Genomic DNA, 21,254 nt, shown 5'->3' on the forward strand with positions numbered 1-21,254 from the left:
GGTACCTGAAACAGAAATAGTTTTCTGCCCAAAGTCACAAGTCTCTGGAGTTAATCCATCATTCAAGCCTCTCTACTCTAAATTTAATGCGTGAACATTACTGGCTGAGTACCACTGTTACCCTCAGAAGTGGACCAGACTTTGTGACTCATTTGGAGGATCAGAGCCTGCTGGCTGCTAATTTCTGGCAGCTCAGCTGTAGTCTATCTAGGACTGCAGCTCATCTAAATAGGAAAACTTCTCTCTTGTTCATTGTCATGGGCCAAGCATCTTGAATACAAAGCTTCTGAAATATGTGAATCAGTCAATGATATATACACAATGATTAAAATTCATAATATCAGCATGTAAAGAATTGATCAAATTAAATTACCAGAGAGAGAAGACTGGTAATGTGTTTAAGTAAAAATGAGAAGAGACAGCTGCAAACATCCATTAATAACTGGAAAGTGGAATGTAAGAAGTGTGAATCAAAGAAAATTGGAAGCTGTCAAAAATGCAACAGAACTCTTGAAAATCAATATTCAGTGACCTGAAATCGACTGGTATTGGTTAAATGAATTGGGCAAACACATGGTCTACTAATCCCACCTGAATTTAGAGACTATCTAAAGAATAGGTTTGACGGGTTGAACACTAATGATGGAAGACCACACGAATTGTGAAATGACATCAAGGACATCATACGTGAAGAAAGCAATAGGTCATTAAAAAGACAGGAGGGGGGGCGGAGCCAAGATGGCGGACTAGGCAGACGCTACCTCGGATCCCTCTTACAACAAAGACACGGAAAAACAAGTGAATCGATCACATACATAACAATCTACGAACCCTGAACAACAAACACAGATTTAGAGACGGAGAACGAACTAATACAGGGAAGCAGCGATTGTTTCCAGAGCCTGGAGCCAGCGCACCAGTCAGGTACCGCGCAAGCACAGAGACCTGCTCCACCCCCCTGAACTAACCCCTGGAGGGGGACCAGCCGGATCCACGGGCGGCGTGGGACGCAGCCGGTAGGAGAAGTCCCCGGGAGGCAGTGACTGGTCTTGGAGCAGAAAGAGCAGCATCCGAGCTTGGGAACCGTCCCACAGGGATTTGGACTGGACGCAGGTACGCCATAAACACGGAGAGTTGCTCCACCCCCCTGAACTAACCCCGGGAAGGGGACCAGCCTGGTCGCGTGGGCGGCGTGGGACGCAGCCGGTAGGAGAAGTCCCCGGGAGGCAGCGACTGGTATTGGAGCGGGGAGAACAACATCCCAGCCGGGACACTCGGTCACGGCACAAGCACGGGGAGCTGCTCCACCCATCTGAACTAACCCCAGGAGGAGGCCCAACTGGTTCTCGGAGGCGGCACGGCCACGCGGCTGGAGGGACGAGAAGTCCCCGGGAGGCAGCGACTGATTTTGGAGTCGAGAGTGCACCGTCCCAGTAGGGGAGCCTTGACGCTGGGCGTGGGGCTGGAAGCGGAGGATCTGACCGTGACTCCAGCGGGCCAGACCCCCTGGGGGCAATCTCCACACACCCAGCACACATAGGCAACGTGCCCACGGGAATCTCAGATATAATAGTCATTCCAAGCAAGACAAGCAACTCTGGCTATATTCTGAGGTGCTACTCTCCTATCTCTCTGTTCCCTCCCCCACCCTCCCCAGGCGGCTTCATTAACATCTGAATAGCCTGAGCCAGAGGGAGAACTCTGATAGGGATCTGACTGCATTTTTTTTTATAGGGGATTTTCTGGAAAAACTAGTTTCCCAGTGATGGCTCGGAGACAACAATCCATATCACACCACTTAAAGAAGCAGACCGGGACAGCTTCTCCAACCCCCCAAACAAAAGAATCAAAACCTTTCCCAAATGAAGATACAATCTTGGAATTATCAGATACAGAATATAAAAAACTAATTTACAGAATGCTTAATGATATCACAAATGAAATTAGGATAACTGCAGAAAAAGCCAAGGAACACACTGATAAAACTGTTGAAGAACTCAAAAAGATTATTCAAGAACATACTGGAAAAATTAATAAGTTGCAAGAATCCATAGAGAGACAACATGTAGAAATCCAAAAGATCAACAATAAAATAACAGAATTAGACAACGCACTAGGAAGTCAGAGGAGCAGACTCGAGCAATTAGAATGCAGACTGGGACATCTGGAGGACCAGGGAATCAACACCAACATAGCTGAAAAAAAATCAGATAAAAGAATTTTAAAAAATGAAGAAACCCTAAGAATTATGTGGGACTCTATCAAGAAGGATAACCTGCGGGTGATTGGAGTCCCAGAACAGGGAGGGGGGACAGAAAACACAGAGGAAATAGTTGAAGAACTCCTGACACAAAACTTCCCTGACATCATGAAAGACGAAAGGATATCTATCCAAGATGCTCATCGAACCCCATTTAAGACTGATCCAAAAAGAAAAACACCAAGACATATTATCATCAAACTCACCAAAACCAAAGATAAACAGAAAATTTTAAAAGCAGCCAGGGAGAAAAGAAAGGTTTCCTTCAAGGGAGAATCAATAAGAATAAGTTCAGACTACTCAGCAGAAACCATGCAGGCAAGAAGGGAATGGGACGACATACACAGAACACTGAAGGAGAAAAACTGCCAGCCAAGGATCATATATCCAGCAAAACTCTCTCTGAAATATGAAGGCGAAATTAAGATATTTACAGACAAACACAAGTTTAGAGAATTTGCAAAAACCAAACCAAAGCTACAAGAAATACTAAAGGATATTGTTTGGTCAGAGAACCAATAATATCAGATATCAGCACAACACAAGGTCACAAAACAGAACGTCCTGATATCAACTCAAATAGGGAAATCACAAAAAAAAACAAATTAAGATTAATTAAAAAAAAAATACACATAACAGGGAATCATGGAAGTCAATAGGTAAAAGATCACAATAATCAAAAAGAGGGACTAAATACAGGAGGCATTGAACTGCCATATGGAGAGTGATACAAGGCGATATAGAACAATACAAGTTAGGTTTTTACTTAGAAAAATAGGGGTAAATAATAAGGTAACCACAAAAAGGTATAACAACTCTATAACTCAAGATAAAAACCAAGAAAAACGTAACGACTCAACTAACATAAAGTCAAACACTATGAAAATGAGGATCTCACAATTTACTAAGAAAAACGCCTCAGCACAAAAAAGTATGTGGAAAAATGAAATTGTCAACAACACACATAAAAAGGCATCAAAATGACAGCACTAAAAACTTATTTATCTATAATTACCCTGATTGTAAATGGACTAAATGCACCAATAAAGAGACAGAGAGTCACAGACTGGATAAAGAAACACGATCCATCTATATGCTGCCTACAAGAGACACACCTTAGACTTAGAGACACAAACAAACTAAAACTCAAAGGATGGAAAAAAGTATATCAAGCAAACAATAAGCAAAAAAGAAGAGGAGTAGCAATATTAATTTCTGACAAAATAGACTTTAGACTTAAATCCACCACAAAGGATAAAGAAGGACACTATATAATGATAAAAGGGACAATTGATCAGGAAGACATAACCATATTAAATATTTACGCACCCAATGACAGGGCTGCAAGATACATAAATCAAATTTTAACAGAATTGAAAAGCGAGATAGATACCTTCACAATTATAGTAGGAGACTTCAACACACCACTTTCGGAGAAGGACAGGACATCCAGTAAGAAGCTCAACAGAGACACGGAAGATCTAATTACAACAATCAACCAACTTGACCTCATTGACTTATACAGAACTCTCCACACAACTGCTGCAAAATATACTTTTTTTTCTAGCGTACATGGAACATTCTCTAGAATAGACCACATATTAGGTCATAAAACAAACCTTTGCAGAGTCCAAAACATCGAAATATTACAAAGCATCTTCTCAGACCACAAGGCAATAAAACTAGAGATCAATAACAGAAAAACTAGGGAAAAGAAATCAAATACTTGGAAAATGAACAATACCCTCCTGAAAAAAGACTGGGTTATAGAAGACATCAAGGAGGGAATAAGGAAATTCTTAGATAAGGAAATTCTTAGAAAGCAACGAGAATGAAAATACTTCCTATCAAAACCTCTGGGACACAGCAAAAGCAGTGCTCAGAGACCAATTTATATCAATAAATGCACACATACAAAAAGAAGAAAGAGCCAAAATCAGAGAACTGTCCCGACAACTTGAACAAATAGAAAGTGAGCAAGAAAAGAATCCATCAGGCACCAGAAGAAAACAAATAATAAAAATTAGAGCTGAACTAAATGAATTAGAGAACAGAAAAACAATCCAAAGAATTAACAAAGCCAAAAGCTGGTTCTTTGAAAAAATTAACAAAATTGATAAGCCATTGGTTAGACTGACTAAAGAAATACAGGAAAAGAAACAAATAACCCGAATAACAAATGAGAAGGACCACATCACAACAGAACCAGGTGAAATTAAAAGAATCATTTCAGATTATTATGAAAAATTGTACTCTAACAAATTTGCAAACCTAGAAGAAATGGATGAATTCCTGGAAAAACACTACCTCCCTAAACTAACACATTCAGAAGTAGAACAACTAAATAGACCCATAACAAAAAAAGAGATTGAAACGGTAATCAAAAAACTCCCAACAAAAAAAAGCCCTGGCCCGGACGGCTTCACTGCAGAGTTCTACCAAACTTTCAGAGAAGAGTTAACACCACTACTACTAAAGGTATTCCAAAGCATAGAAAATGACGGAATACTACCCAACTCATTCTATGAAGCCACCATCTCCCTGATACCAAAACCAGGTAAAGACATTACCAAAAAAGGAAATTATAGACCTATATCCCTCATGAACATTGATGCAAAAATCCTCAACAAAATTCTAGCCAATAGAATCCAACAACACATCAAAAAAATAATTCACCCTGATCAAGTGGGATTTATACCAGGTATGCAAGGCTGGTTTAATATCAGAAAAACCATTAATGTAATCCATCACATAAATAAAACAAAAGACAAAAACCACATGATCTTATCAATTGATGCAGAAAAGGCATTTGACAAAGTCCAACACCCATTTATGATAAAAACTCTTACCAAAATAGGAATTGAAGGAAAATTCCTCAACATAATAAAGGGCATCTATGCAAAGCCAACAACCAATATCACCCTAAATGGAGAGAACCTGAAAGCATTTCCCTTGAGAACAGGAACCAGACAAGGATGCCCTTTATCACCGCTCTTATTCAACATCGTGTTGGAAGTCTTAGCCAGGGCAATTAGGCTAGACAAAGAAATAAAAGGTATTTGGATTGGCAAGGAAGAAGTAAAGTTATCACTATTTGCAGATGACATGATTATATACACAGAAAACCCTAAGGAATCCTCCAGAAAACTACTGAAACTAATAGAAGAGTTTGGCAGAGTCTCAGGTTATAAAATAAACATACAAAAATCACTTGGATTCCTCTACATCAACAAAAAGAACACCGAAGAGGAAATAACCAAATCAATACCATTCACAGTAGCCCCCAAGAAGATAAGATACTTAGGAATAAATCTTACCAAGGATGTAAAAGACCTATACAAAGAAAACTACAAAGCTCTACTACAAGAAATTCAAAAGGACATACTTAAGTGGAAAAACATACCTTGCTCATGGATAGGAAGACTTAACATAGTAAAAATGTCTATTCTACCAAAAGCCATCTATACATTTAACGCACTTCCGATCCAAATTCCAATGTCATATTTTAAGGGGATAGAGAAACAAATCACCAATTTCATATGGAAGGGAAAGAAGCCCCGGATAAGCAAAGCACTACTGAAAAAGAAGAAGAAAGTGGGAGGCCTCACCTTACCTGACTTCAGAACCTATTATACAGCCACAGTAGTCAAAACAGCCTGGTATTGGTACAACAACAGACACATAGACCAATGGAACAGAATTGAGAACCCAGACATAGATCCATCCACGTATGAGCAGCTGATATTTGACAAAGGACCAGTGTCAATTAACTGGGGAAAAGATAGCCTTTTTAACAAATGGTGCTGGCATAACTGGATATCCATTTGCAAAAAAATGAAACAGGACCCATACCTCACACCATGCACAAAAACTAACTCCAAGTGGATCAAAGACCTAAACATAAAGACTAAAACGATAAAGATCATGGAAGAAAAAATTGGGACAACCCTAGGAGCCCTAATACAAGGTATAAACAGAATACAAAACATTACCAAAAATGATGAAGAGAAACCCGATAACTGGGAGCTCCTAAAAATCAAACACCTATGCTCATCTAAAGACTTCACCAAAAGAGTAAAAAGACCACCTACAGATTGGGAAAGAATTTTCAGCTATGACATCTCTGACCAGCACCTGATCTCTAAAATCTACATGATTCTGTCAAAACTCAACCACAAAAAGACAAACAACCCAATCAAGAAGTGGGCAAAGGATATGAACACACATTTCACTAAAGAAGATATTCAGGCAGCCAACAGATACATGAGAAAATGCTCTCGATCATTAGCCATTAGAGAAATGCAAATTAAAACTACGATGAGATTCCATCTCACACCAGCAAGGCTGGCATTAATCCAAAAAACACAAAATAATAAATGTTGGAGAGGCTGCGGAGAGATTGGAACTCTCATACACTGCTGGTGGGAATGTAAAATGGTACAACCACTTTGGAAATGTATCTGGCGTTATCTTAAACAGTTAGAAATAGAACTACCATACAACCCAGAAATCCCACTCCTAGGAATATACCCTAGAGATACAAGAGCCTTCATACAAACAGATATATGCACACCCATGTTTATTGCAGCTCTGTATACAATAGCAAAAAGTTGGAAGCAACCAAGGTGTCCATCAACGGATGAATGGGTAAATAAATTGTGGTATATTCACACAATGGAATACTACGCATCGATAAAGAACAGTGACGAATCTCTGAAACATTTCATAACATGGAGGAACCTGGAAGGCATTATGTTGAGCGAAATTAGAGGCAAAAGGACAAATATTGTATAAGACCACTATTATAAGATCTTGAGAAATAGTAAACCTGAGAAGAACACATACTTTTGTGGTTACGAGGGGGGGAGGGAGGGAGGGTGGGAGAGGGTTTTTTATTGATTAATCAGTAGATAAGAACTGCTTTAGGTGAAGGGAAAGACAACACTCAATACATGGAAGGTCAGCTCAATTGGACTGGAACAAAAGCAAAGAAGTTTCCGGGATAAAATGAATGCTTCAAAGCTCAGCAGAGCAAGGGCGGGGGTCTGGGGAACATGGTTTGAGGGGACTTCTAAGTCAATTGGCAAAATAATTCTATTATGAAATCATTCTGCATCCCACTTTGAAATGTGGCGTCTGGGGTCTTAAATGCTAACAAGCGGCCATCTAAGATGCAGCAATTGGTCTCAACCCAGCTGGAGCAAAGGAAAATGAAGAACACCAAGGCCACACGACAACTAAGAGCCCAAGAGACAGAAAGGGCCACATGAACCAGAGACCTACATCATCCTGAGACCAGAAGAACTAGTTGGTGCCCGGCCACAATCGATGACTGCCCTAACAGGGAGCACAGCAGAGGACCCCTGAGGGAACAGGAGATCAGTGGGATGCAGACCCCAAATTCTCATAAAAAGACCAAACTTAATGGTCTGACTGAGACTGGAGGAATCCCGGCAGCCATGCTCCCCAGACCTTCTGCTGACACAGGACAGGAACCATCCCCAAAGACAACTCATCAAAAATGAAAGGGACTGGTCAGTGGGTGGGAGAGAGACGCTGATGAAGAGTGAGCTAATTATATCAGGTGGACACTTGAGATTGTGTTTGCAACTCTTGTCTGGAGGGGGGATGGGAGGATAGAGAGAGAGGGAAGCCGGCAAAATTGTCAAGAAAGGAGAGACCGAAAGGGCTGACTCAAGAGGGGGAGAGTAAGTGGGAGTAGGGAGTGAGATGTATGTAAACTTATATGTGACAGACTGATTGGATTTGTAAACGTTCACTTGAAGCTTAATAAAAGTTATTAAAAAAAAAAAAGACAGGAGAGAAAAAAAAAAAAAAAGACCAAAATGGATGTCAGAAGAGACTCTGAAACTTGCTTTTGAACATCCGGTAACTAAAGTGAAAGGAAGAAATGAAGTCAAAGAGCTGAACAGAAGATTCCAAAGGGCAGCTCAGGAGACAGTAAAGTATTATAATAACATGTTCAAAGACCTGAAGATAGAAAATCAAAAGGGAAGAATATGCTCTGCATTTCTCAAGCTGAAAGAACTGAATTCAAGCCTCCAGTTGTAATATTGAATAATTCTGCAGTGAAAATATTCAATGACACACAAAACATCAAAAGAAGATGGAAGAAATACAGAGTTGCTACACCAGAAAGAACTGATGAAAGTTCAACCATTAGAGGAGGTAGCATATAATCAGGAACTGATGGCACTGAAGGAAGAATTTCAAGCTGCTCTAAAGGCATTGGCAAAAAACAAGGCTCCAGGAATTGACAGAATATTAACTGAGATGTTTCAACAAACGGAAGAAGTTCTGGAAGTACTCATTTATCTATGCCAAGAAATTTTGAAGACAGCTACCTGGCCAAATGATGGGAAGAGATCCACATTTATGTCTATTCCCAAGAAAGGCGAGTCAACCAAATGTGGAAATTATCGAACAAAATCATTAATGTCACAAGCAAGTAAAATTTTTCTGAAGATCACTCAAAAGCAGCTGCAGTACTATATTGACAGGGAGCTGCCAGAAATTCACGCTGGTTTCAGAAGAGGACATGGAACCAGGGATATCACTGCTGATGTCAGATGGATCCTGGCTGAAAGCAGAGGATGCCAGAAAGATGTTTACCTGTGTTTTATTGAGTATGCTAAGGCATTTGACCATGTAGATCATAACAAATTACAGATAACATTGAGAAGAATGGAAATTCCAGAACATTTAACTGGACCCATGTGGAACTTGTACATAGATCAAGAGGCAGTCATTCAAACAGAAAAAGGGGATACTGCGTGGTTTAAAATCTGGAAAGGTGTGTGTCAGGGTTGTACCCTTTCACTGTGCCTATTCAATCTGTATGCTGAACAAATAATCTGAGAAGGCGAACTGTATGAGGAAGAACTGGGCATCAGGATTGGAGGAAGACTCATTAATAACCTTCATTATGCAGATGACAAAACCTTTTATGATAGCTCTAAAAAAATAAAATGCTTAGGAATAAATCTAACCAGGGATGTTAAAGACCTATACAAAGAAAACTACAAAATGCTACTACAAGATACCAAAAGACACTTACATAAATGGAAAAACGTACTATACTCATGGATAGGTAGACATAACATTGTGAAAATGTGAATTCTACCCAAAGCAATCTACAGATACAATGCAATCCTGATCGAAATACCAACAGCATTCTATAACAAGATGGAAAAACTAATCATTAATTGTATATGGAAAGGGAAGAGGTCCTGAGTAAGTAATGCACTATTAAAGAAGAAGAATAAAGTAGTAGAACTAGCACTACTTGAATTCAGAATCAACCAAACAGCTACAGTAGTCAAAACAGCCTGGTACTGGTACAACGACAGATACATTGACCAATGGAACAGAACTGAGAACCCAGATATAAATCCATCTACCTACAGTCACCTGCTCTTCGACAAAGGCCCAAAGTCCATTAAATGAGGAAAAGACAGTCTTTTTTAATAAATCATGCTGGCAAAACTGGATGTACATCAGCAAAAAAATGAAACAGGACCCATGCCTCACACCATACACAAAAACTAATTCAAAATGGATTGAATACCTAAATATAAAACCCAAAACTATAAATATCATAGAAGAAAAAATAGGGTCAAAGGTTGAGACCCTAATACATGGCATAAACAGGATACAAACCAAAACTAACAATACACAAACACCAGAAGATAAGCTAGATAACTGGGATCTTTAAAAATTAAACACATCCTCATCTAAAGACTTCGCTGAAAGAGTAAAAAAAGAATCTATGGCTGGGGAAAAAAAATTGGCTATGACAAATCCAACAAAGGCCTAATTTCTAAAATTTAATTTTTTTTTTTTATAGGCTAATCCAACATTTCTACAACAAAAAGACAAATAATCCAATTAAAAATGGGCAAAGGGTATGAACAGACATTTCACCAAAGAAGTCGTTAGGGTGGCTAACAGAAAAATGAGGAAATGCTCGAGATCCCTAACCATTCCATTGCAGTTGAGTCAATTTTGACTCATATTGACCCTGTAGGACAGAGTAGCACTGTCCAATAGGGTACTAGCCATTAGAGAAATGAAAATCAAAATGAAAATATGATACCCTCTCACCCCAACATTACTAGCACAAATAAAAAAACAGAAAATAACAACTGTTGGAGAGGCTGGGAGGAGATTGGAACTCTTATGCACTGCTGATGGGAATGCAAAATGGTACAACCATTTTGAAAAATGATATGGTACTCCCTTAAAAAGCTAGAAAGAGAAATAGCATATAATCTAACACTCCCACTCCTAGAACTATATCCTGAAGAAATAAAAGCCATCACATAAATCAACATATGCAAACCCATGTTCATTGCAGCATAATTCACAACAGCAAAAAGATGGAAACAACATAAGTGCCCGTCAACAGATGAATGGATAAATAAACTATGGTACCTACACACAATGGAATATGATGCAACAATAAAGAACAATGGTGAATCTGCAAAACATCTCACAACATGGATGAATCTGGAGGGCATTATGCTGAGTGAAATAAGTCAATCATGAAAGGACAAATACCATATGAGACCACTATTACAAAAAATCATGAAAAGGGTTGCACACAAAAAGAAACAAGCTTTGATAGTTATGTGGGAGGGGAGTGGGGGAGAAAAATATATGATAGATAAGTGGTAACTTTGGTGAAGGGTAAGACAGTACACAACACTGAGGAAGCCAGAACAACTTGACCAAGGCAAGGTCATGGAAGCTTCATAGACACACTCAAACTCCCTGAGGGATCTAATTATTGGGCTGAGGGATGGGGACCATGGTCTCAGGTGACATCTTGCTCAATTGGCAATTTTAGTGGGGGTGATGGATATATGAATAGAATATTTTAATATAATATGGTAAGTGAGAAGATGAAGATATTCTCAAGATGTCGTGGGATCACTGAGGAGGGGAACTTTGCTTAAGGAATAAATGTTTCAGCTCAGGAAAAGAGTAGACAAAATGTCAGTAAAATCTCTTTGGAGAAGATGACCCCATGTTTTAAAATTATTCTTTTAATAAGTTCATTGATGGCAGGAAGGTCCCTCGATGGCACAATTAATTTGCACTGGGCTACTCACTGAAAGGATGGTGGTTCAAATGCACTTGCCAGCACCACAGAAGAAAGTCCTGGCATCTACTTCAGTTAGATTAAAAAACAAACAAACTCATTGCTGTTGAGTTGATTCTGACTCATAGTAACCCTACAGGACAGAGTAGAACTGCCCCATAGGGTTTCTAAGGCTATAAATCTTTACAGAAGCAAACTGCTACAGCTTCCTTCCTTGGAGTGGATGGTGGGTTCCAACTGCTGAACTTTTGGTTAGCAGCCACGCTCCTAACCACTGGACCACCAGATCTGCAGACAAGAACAGCTGGGGATTTAAATCACTGATGAGAAGAGAATTCCTAACTAATTAGGCACACATTTTTTTAGACTTCAAGGAGGCAAGAAATAACCTTCAACAATGATTAAAAAAGTGAAAAACCAAACCAGTTGCTGTCAAGTTGATTCTAACACATGGCTATCCCATGTGTGCAGAGAAAAACTGCATAGGTTTCAAGGCTGCGATGTTTTCAGAAGTAGATCCCCAGGCCTTTCTTCCAAGGTGCCTCTGAATGTGTTTTAATTTAATATGTGTTAAAAATAATTAAAACTCACTGAAATTTGAACATAATGTTTATTCTGAGCAGCAACAATGTGCTGGTTCTCACGCACCCCATGGTACTTTAGTTTTATGGCAAATAAATAAATAAAACTCAATTATTTATTCTCAGACCAGTTTTAATTTCATAATAAAGGCATAAAGACAAACAGACAGGCACACACACATACACGCTTAATACCTACACACAATGGCCTTCTCAAGCAAGCAGATATTGAGAAGCAATGAGACAGTCTTGAAAATATACTTGACATACAGTCAAAAAAGAAATGAATTAAAGAACTTAGGAATGGTGTATTAAAACCTGATCTAGAGCAATTAATCTATTTAATATACTAGGTCAAGCAAAATTTAAAAATACAGTAAAAAATATTGAAGGGATAACTACTGCAAAAAATATTTCTACATATAGAAGAGTCAACTTAAGAAATTCAGAGCTAGTAAAAACCATAAGGGAGAGGAGAATGTAAACAAAAGAAAATTGATGAGTAGAAGAAGCTTGAATTCACTAACTTTCTCATAATTCAGAGAAGTCAATCAATACAGACACCTTTATTACTGAAGGAGGCAGAGAAAGTGAGAAGCTTGGGGTGACTCTCAGATATTAGGCTTAGATAAATGGGCTAATGATGAAACCAGTCACCAAAATTGGGATTATAGTAAATAAGTAGGGTGATTAAAGGGAAGGAAGTAATAATTTTGGCCATGTTGACTTTGCCAGTCCTTTGGGTGGAGGCTTCCAAAAGGCGGTAGATACATGGAACTGCAGCTCAGAAGTAACACATAAGCTAGCAGACATGTGTGTATACTGGAAACTCTGGGCATGGAAATAATTGCCCAGGTAGAGCGCAGAGTGTTATAAAAAGAGCACAAGGACAGAATCTTGGGAAACAGGAACACTGGTGTATAAGGAGGAAGATAGGAAGGCTGTGAAGGAGTAAGCTAAGATATTGAAAGGGAACTAGTAGAAGTAATGCAATTGAAACCAAGAGGAGAGATTTTCATGAAGGGAGAGATGGAAATTGTCAAATACAAGCGGGGTAAATAATGACTCAGGGAATTGAAAAGAAGTCCCTGTAATTATTAGATGGGAATCATTCTTGACTTCAGTTAAAAGAATTTCAACTCAATGATTAGCACCGTGTTTGGCAGTAGGAGTAGTAACTGGACAGCTAATTTTGGCAAGTTGAAGATGAAGTGGGAGGTGAGGAAGTGATGACAGTGAATGGAAACTATATTGAGAATTCTTCCTGTGAACAGAAGAAAAAAGAGGCATGCAGGAACTAAGGAGGTAAATTTTAAAAATGGAATGGCTTAAGCATGTATATATGTATATAGTGGAAGTAGCTAATAAAGAGAAATTGCACATATAAGAGGGAAAGGCATAATAACTAGTGAAGAATGGCTGTGTCACTAAGTATATGAAAGTGAATATGATCAAATTCTTATTTGTACATATGCATATATTTCTGGAAATGGAATTAAATATATATTTTGCTAACTTCAATTGGTTTTTCCAATGTCCTATGATTCATATAAGACTTCAGAAGTGAAACCAAAAAAAGCAAACCAAAGCTAGTGCCATCGAGTCGATTCTGACTCACAAGTGTGGTTCAAATAAAATTATTCAAAAAAATTACACAATTGAAGGGATTAGTGGACTGTGATTATAGTGTAGCATAATTTATTTAGCTCAATACTTTTAAACCTTGTCATCGAAGTGACAGCATATACTTGTTCTTTCCAAATAATATTCGATTAAGGTGTTTTACAATCCCAAACACCATCACTGTATGATACTCCAGGGCCAGGAGTATGTTATACTATATTAATTCACACATAGATGCACCAATGGCAATTAGCCCTCAATGTGAATGGATATTGCACATTTCATGCTCTGTCATGTCTCATTGTATTTATAGCCCTGTCTGTAATGAGGTTCGTAATCTATGGCTATTTCACAACATTTTCAAATGTACTTGTCACCAGTGGAGTAGCCAAGTACTTCATTAAGCAATACCATTTCCACAAAGCATGTGTCTCCAGTAGCAGGTTGACACTACAATAATATAAGTTGCTTTTATCTATGTAAGTTTGACAAAACACATGTAATTTTTGTAACTCTTGACTTACATCACACTTTTCCTTCAGAAGTCAAATAGCTTTCTGATGAGGCCTTTCATTTACCATTGTCACATTTCTTTCTGTTGGGTGGATGCACTCAGCTCTATCACTTTCCAATTGTAACATTTGGGCTATTGATTAACTCCTGCAAGCCTTTCTTTCACATCTGCAAAGCAGAGCTACATACAAAGTTATAGTGAAGCTTATATTATATAATATAATGCATACAAAGCCCCTTAAACAAAACCCATTGCAGTTGAGTCGATTCCAACTCATAGATACAGGCCCTATAGGACAGAGTAGAACTGCCCCATAGGGTTTCCAAGGAGTGCCTGGTGGATTCAAACTGCCTACATTTTGGTTAGCAGCTGCAGCTTTTAACCAGTACACCACCAGGGTTTCCATATAAAGCCCCTAGAACAGGAAAATACCATTATTTTGTTTGTTTGTTTGTTTCCATCCTGTAAATTAAAAGTAGTATAATGATAGTGTTTTTAAATCACAGTGAAGTAGATGTTGTTATTGTTAGCTGCCATTGAGTTGGGCCTCAACTCATGGGGGCTCAGTGCACAAGAGATCAAAATACTGCCTGGTTCTGCACCATACCCATGATTGGTTGAGGATTAGATCATTGTTATCTATAGGGTTTTCATAGGCTGATTTCCAAAAGTAGATCACCAGGCTTTCTTTTAGTCTGTCTTAGTCTGGAAGTTCCACTGAAGCTTTTTCAACATCATAAAAAAAAGGTCATTGAGATTGAGTCAATTCCTACTCGTAGAGACCCAATAGGACAGGACGGAACTACCCCATAGGGTTTCCAAGGGGCAGCTGGTGGATTTATACTGCTGACCTTTTGGTTAGCAGCCGAGCTCTTAACTATTGTGCTACAACATTATAGCACCACGAAAGTCTCCGCTGACAAAATGGATGATAGCTGTACATGAGGTACATTGGCGGGGAAATCAAACTCGGGTCCCCTACATGGAATGTGAGAATTCTACCTCTGAACCACCAATGCCTCATAATGCACTAAATACAAAGCTCTAAAAATTGGTCATGTAGATTTTATGAAAGTGTACTTTATGCTCTTTGGATTTGGATTTTTAAAGAGACTCATAGAAAACTGTGGGACTTATAAATTTCTGTTTTATTTATAATTGATTATACTAAGGCATTCTTCCTAAATCTATAGTTGCAACAGTTCTTTCAACATGTTGCAAGAGAGAGAACAACCTGAGGCAATAGCCCTGATGATGGATACCTTTCTTCCCATCTTCTATTTGTGGCTTCAAAACTCCTTTTATGAAAATATGAAATTATATGATTGATAAAATCTCATATGAGAAATCACATTCTTGATAGAATCAGAGTAAATCTAAGTGTTCTTGTTTTAATTCCACAAAGACAAAAATCATAAAGCTTTATAATGCCTAGTATTAGAGAATCAAGTGCTGGGTTCTTCTGACAGATATTTTTAAATAAAGCCAGGGACTCTTTTGGTGTCCCAATATAGAGAACAAGAGAATTGGCACTGGACTTTCTCCCTTACAAGTAGGAAGTACTGACTTAAGACTAGCCAAGTTTTGGAGAATAAGACCCACAGAACAGTGTCACCACCATGGAGTGAGGAGCAGGAAATATCAAACCAGGAAAATGTTAGCAACCAGCAATGAGAGGACTCCCCAGTAAAAGGCTGACATCAACATCCACATGAGTGATCTAGCTCTCACTTAACCCCAAAAGAGCAGGAGTGAGGAAATGAAAGGGCCAGACCCTTCCTGCTATTGATACTTGACGAGTACAGAAGTTCAAAGAATGGGAAGGTTTTCCCCATGGGCTTTATCAAGGGACAGACATCCTCTCTGTTTCGGTGATATAGATCCCCTGAGAGAGAGGCCATGGGATTTCTTTGCCTTAGTATCCCAACAACTAGACCAGAGTCAAATAAGTCAACATCAACAAAAATAACAGCTCCTTCAAGGGTCCCAGCAACCAGAGCAAGGAAGAGTCAGTAGAACAACAATAATACACACACAGTGAAACAGAACTGCAGAAGACATGGCTAGAAAGCTAATATGAGAGTTTAAGGGTATTCATGTGCATCACACACACATACACACACACACACCCCTGCACACAACAAGAGAATGGGTGATTAAGAAATCTATGATTTTCCACTTAAAATCTCAGTAGGTAAATTGAAAGAGATGGTCACTGGTAAAACATGGATTAGCTTGAAAGTCCTGTGAAAAACTATCTCAAAGCACAGTGAAAAAATGTAGAAATAATGAGAAGAAAATAAAGAGACTTGAGGATAAAACTTCAAAAGGAGCACAAATAAAAAGCAAACAAAAAAAGGACAATAAAATGTAGGTACGGAAATAATAGAGGAAACAATTGAAAACCCAAACAAAATTTGGTTTATAGATTAAAAGGACTTCTTGAGTTCCAAGCCAGACACAAAACATTACAAATCTTGACAGAAAGTTTTAGGCTAAAGAGAAAACATCACAAGCTTTTAGGGAAAAAATAAAAAATAAAGGCTTACCTGGAAAGCAAAAAAAGAATCTATCTATCTATCATCTATCTATATCTATCAATCTATCATCTATCTATCTATCTATCTATCTATCTATCTATCTATCTATCTATCTATCTATCTATCTATCTATCTATCTACCTATCATCTATCTATCATCTATCTATCATCTATCTACTATCTATCATCTGTCTATCATCTATCTATCATCTATCTATCTATCACCTATCTATCGTCTATCATCTATCATCCATCCACCCATCCACCCATCCACCCATCCACCCATCCACCCATCCACCCATCCACCCATCCACCCATCCACCCATCCACCCATCCACCCATCCACCCATCCATCCATCCATTCATCTCATCCATCATCTATCTCAAAAACAAACCAAACCCACTGCCATGGAGTCAATTCTGACTCATAGTAACACCATAGCTTTTCCAAGGCTATAAACCTTTAGGGACGCAGGCTGCTATATCTTTCTCCTGAGCAGCAGCTAAGGGGCTCTAACAACCAAAATTTTCATTAGCAGCTCAGCACTTAACCACTGTTCCACCAGGGTTCTCTCTATATATTAGTGTCAGCAAAAGTTTTCAACCCCAAAATGTTATTTACCTGTCAGAGGTAAAGAAACATGAAAGGATTCTGAGAGGATATATCACTACCATACGCAAAATTTCAGAAAAAAATATTTGAAAAAAGAGTCTAATCCAGCATCAAATGAAAATTAATAAAGACTTCAAGATGACGAAAGGAAAAGAAGTGAGCGATGAACCTTGCAAGATATGTTGTTGTTGTTGTTAGGTGCCGTCAAGTCGGTTCCAATTAATAGCGAACCTATGCACAACAGAACAAAACACTGCCCGGTCCTACGCCATCCTTACAATCATTGTTATGCTTGAGCTCATTGTTGCAGCCACTGTGTCAATCCACCTCGTTGAGGGTCTTCCTCTTTTCTGCTGACCGTGTACTCTGCCAAGCATGATGTCCTTCTCCAGGGACTGATCCCTCCTGACAACATGTCCAAAGTATGTAAGACACAGTCTCTCCATCTTTGCCTCTAAGGACCATTCTGGCCTCACTTCTTCCAAGACAGGTTTGTTCGTTCTTTTGGCAGTCCGTGGTATATTCAATATTCTTCACCAACACCACAATTCAAAGGCATCAACTCTTCTTTGGTCTTCCTTATTCATCATCCAGCTTTCACATGCACATGATGCGATTGAAAATACCATGGCTTGGTCAGGCGCTCCTTAGTCTACAGAGTGACATCTTTGTTTTTCAACACTTTGAGGAGGTCCTTTGCAGTAGATTTGCCCAATGCAATGTGTCTTTTGATTTCTCAACTGGGACTTCCATGGCTGTTGATTGTGGATCCAAGTAAAATGAAATCCTTGACAACTTCAATCTTTTCTCCATTTATCATGATGTTTATCATTGGTCCAGTTACGAGGATTTTTGTTTTCTTTATGTTGAGGTGTAATCCATACTGAAGGCTGTGGTCTTTGATCTTCCTTAGTAAGTGCTTCAAGTCCTCTTCACTTTCAGCAAGCAAGGTTGTGTCATCTGCATAACACAGGTTGTTAATGAGTCTTCCTCCAATCCTGATGCCCCGTTCTTCTTCATATAGTCCAGCTTCTTGTATTATTTGTTCAGCATACAGATTAAATAGGTATGGTGAAAGAATACAACCCTGACGCACAGCTTTCCTGACTTTAAACCAATCAGTATCCCCTTGTTCTGTCCAAACAACTGCCTCTTGATCTATGTAAAGGTTCCTCATGAGCACAATTAAGTGTTCTGGAATTCCCATTCGTCCCAGTGTTATCCATAGCTTGTTATGATCCACACAGTCGAATGCTTTTGCATAGTCAATAAAACACAGGTAAACATCCTTCTGGCATTCTCTGCTTCAGCCAGGATCCATCTGACATCAGCAATGATATCCCTGGTTCCATGTCCTCTTCTGAAACCGGCCTGAATTTCTGGCAGTTCCCTGTCAATATACTGCTGCAGCCGTTTTTGAATGATCTTCAGCAAAATTTTGCTTGCGTGTGATATTAATGATATTGTTCTACAATTTCCACATTTGGTTGGATCACCTTTCTTGGGATAAGGCATAAATATGGATCTCTTCCAGTCAGTTGGCCAGGAAGCTATCTTCCATAATTCTTGGCATAGACGAGTGAGCACCTCCCGCACTGCATCTGTTTGTTGAAACATCTCAATCGATATTCCATCAATTCCTGGAGCCTTGTTTTTCGCCAATGCCTTCAGAGCAGCTTGGACTTCTTCCTTCAATACCATTAGTTCCTAATCATATGCCACCTCTCGAAATGGTTGAATATTGACTAATTCTTTTTGGTATAATGACTCTGTGTATTCCTTCCATCTTCTTTTGATGCTTCCTGCATCATTTAATATTTTCCCCCATGGAATCCTTCACTATTGCAACTTGAGGCTTGCATTTTTTCTTCAGTTCTTTCAGCTTGAGAAACGCCGAGCATGTTCTTCCCTTTTGGTTTTCCATCTCCAGCTCTTTGCACATGTCATTATAACACTTTACTTTGTCTTCTCGAGAGGCCCTTTGAAATCTTCGGTTCTTTTACTTCATCAATTCTCCGCTTTGCTTTAGCTGCTCGACGCTCAAGAGCAAGTTTCAGAGTCTCCTCTGACATCCATCTTGATCTTTTCTTTCTTCCCTGTCTTTTCAGTGACCTCTTGCTTTCTTCATACATGATGTCCTTGATGTCATTCCACAACTCGTCTGGTCTGTGGTCACTACCATTCAATGTGTCAAATCTATTCTTCAGATGGTCTCTAAATTCAGGTGGAATATACTCAAGGCCATATTTTGGCTCTTGTGGACTTGCTCTGATTTTCTTAAGTTTCAGCTTGAACTTGCATATGAGCAATTGATGGTCTGTTCCACAGTCGGTCCCTGCCCTTGTTCTGACTGATGATATTGAGCTTTTCCAGCGTCTCTTTCCACAGATGTAGTCAATTTGATTTCTGTGTGTTTCATCTGGAGAGGTCCACGTATATAGTTGCCATGTATGTTGGTGAAAGAAGGTATTTGCAATGAAGAAGTCATTGGTCTTGCAAAATTCTATCATTTGATCTCCGGCATTGTTTCTATCACCAAGGCCATATTTTCCAACTACTGATCCTTCTTCTTTGTTTCCAGCTTTTGCCTTCCAATCGCCAGTAATTATCAATACATCTTGATTGCATGTTCCATCTATTTTAGACTGCAGCAGCTGCTAAAAATCTTCTACTTCTTCATCTTTGGCCCTAGTGGTTGGTGCATAAATTTGAATAATAGTGGTATTAACTGGTCTTCCTTGTAGGCCTATGGATATTATCCTATCACTGACAGCACTGTACTTCAGGATAGATCTTAAAATGTTCTTTTTGATGATGAATGCAACACCATTCCTCTTCGAGTTGTCATTCCCAGCGTAGTAGACTATATGATTGTCCAATTCAAAATGGCCAATACCAGTCCATTTCAGCTCACTAATGTCTAGGGTATCGATGTTTATGCATTCCATTTCATTTTTGATGATTTCCAATTTTCCTAGATTCATACTTCATACATTCTGGGTTCTGATTATTAATGGATGTTTGCAGCTGTTTCTTTTCATTTTGAGTCACGCTACATCAGCAAATGACGGTCCTGAAAGCTTTACTCCATCCATGTCATTAAGGTTGACTCTACTTTGAGGATGCAGCCCTTCCCCAGTCATCTTTTGAGTGCCTTCCAACCTGGGGGGCTCATCTTCCAGCACTATATCAGACAATGTTCTGCTGCTATTCATAAGGTTTTCACTGGCTAATGATTTTCAGAAGTAGACTGCCGGGTCGTTCTTCCTAGTCTGTCTTAGTCTGGAAGCTCAGCTGAAACCTGTCCTTCATGGCTGACCTTGCTGGTATCTGAATACCGGTGGCATAGCTTCCAGCATCACAGCAACACACAAGCCCCACATTACAACAAACTGACAGACACGTGGGGTTGCAAGTTATACTTATGGAATTACGTGAGCGATTCAGACTGCATAGACATGGGGAATATAAAAGCTGAAGAAGAACTTCTGATATTGAAGGAATACGTTGTAGGAGAAATTCTGGTTAATACTAGACTAGCCGGGATGGAGGGTAAAATAGTAGGAAAAGGGTAGGAAATAAAGAATTACAAAGCCATCTGCAGAAGGGAGAAAGGGAGGGGGAAAAAGAAGGCCAGAGAGAGTACAAGAAATTAGAATATCGGAAAAAATCTTATTAGTGTGCAGAGAAATGGAAGGAAATTTTAACATCTCCATGGGGAATACATTTGGAACTTGGTTCTTGTTGTGTAGTCAGAGAAAGGGAATGTAACCATTAATAGATGGGAATTCATGATAGAAATTCCTTATTAGCACAGAAAAGAAAATGGAATGAAGAACATCTTGAATAAAACAGCAAAAGCATATGAAGCAAACATAAGGAAACAATGAAGGAAAATATATAATAAACTTGAAGTAAAACTTTAAAAGCATAAATAAAATACAGTATATCATTTGTTATATACAATTTTTACAGACTGTAATTTTCCATTAAAATACA

This window comes from Loxodonta africana, chromosome 3, assembly GCF_030014295.1.
Source record: "Loxodonta africana isolate mLoxAfr1 chromosome 3, mLoxAfr1.hap2, whole genome shotgun sequence".
Lineage (NCBI taxonomy): Eukaryota > Metazoa > Chordata > Mammalia > Proboscidea > Elephantidae > Loxodonta > Loxodonta africana.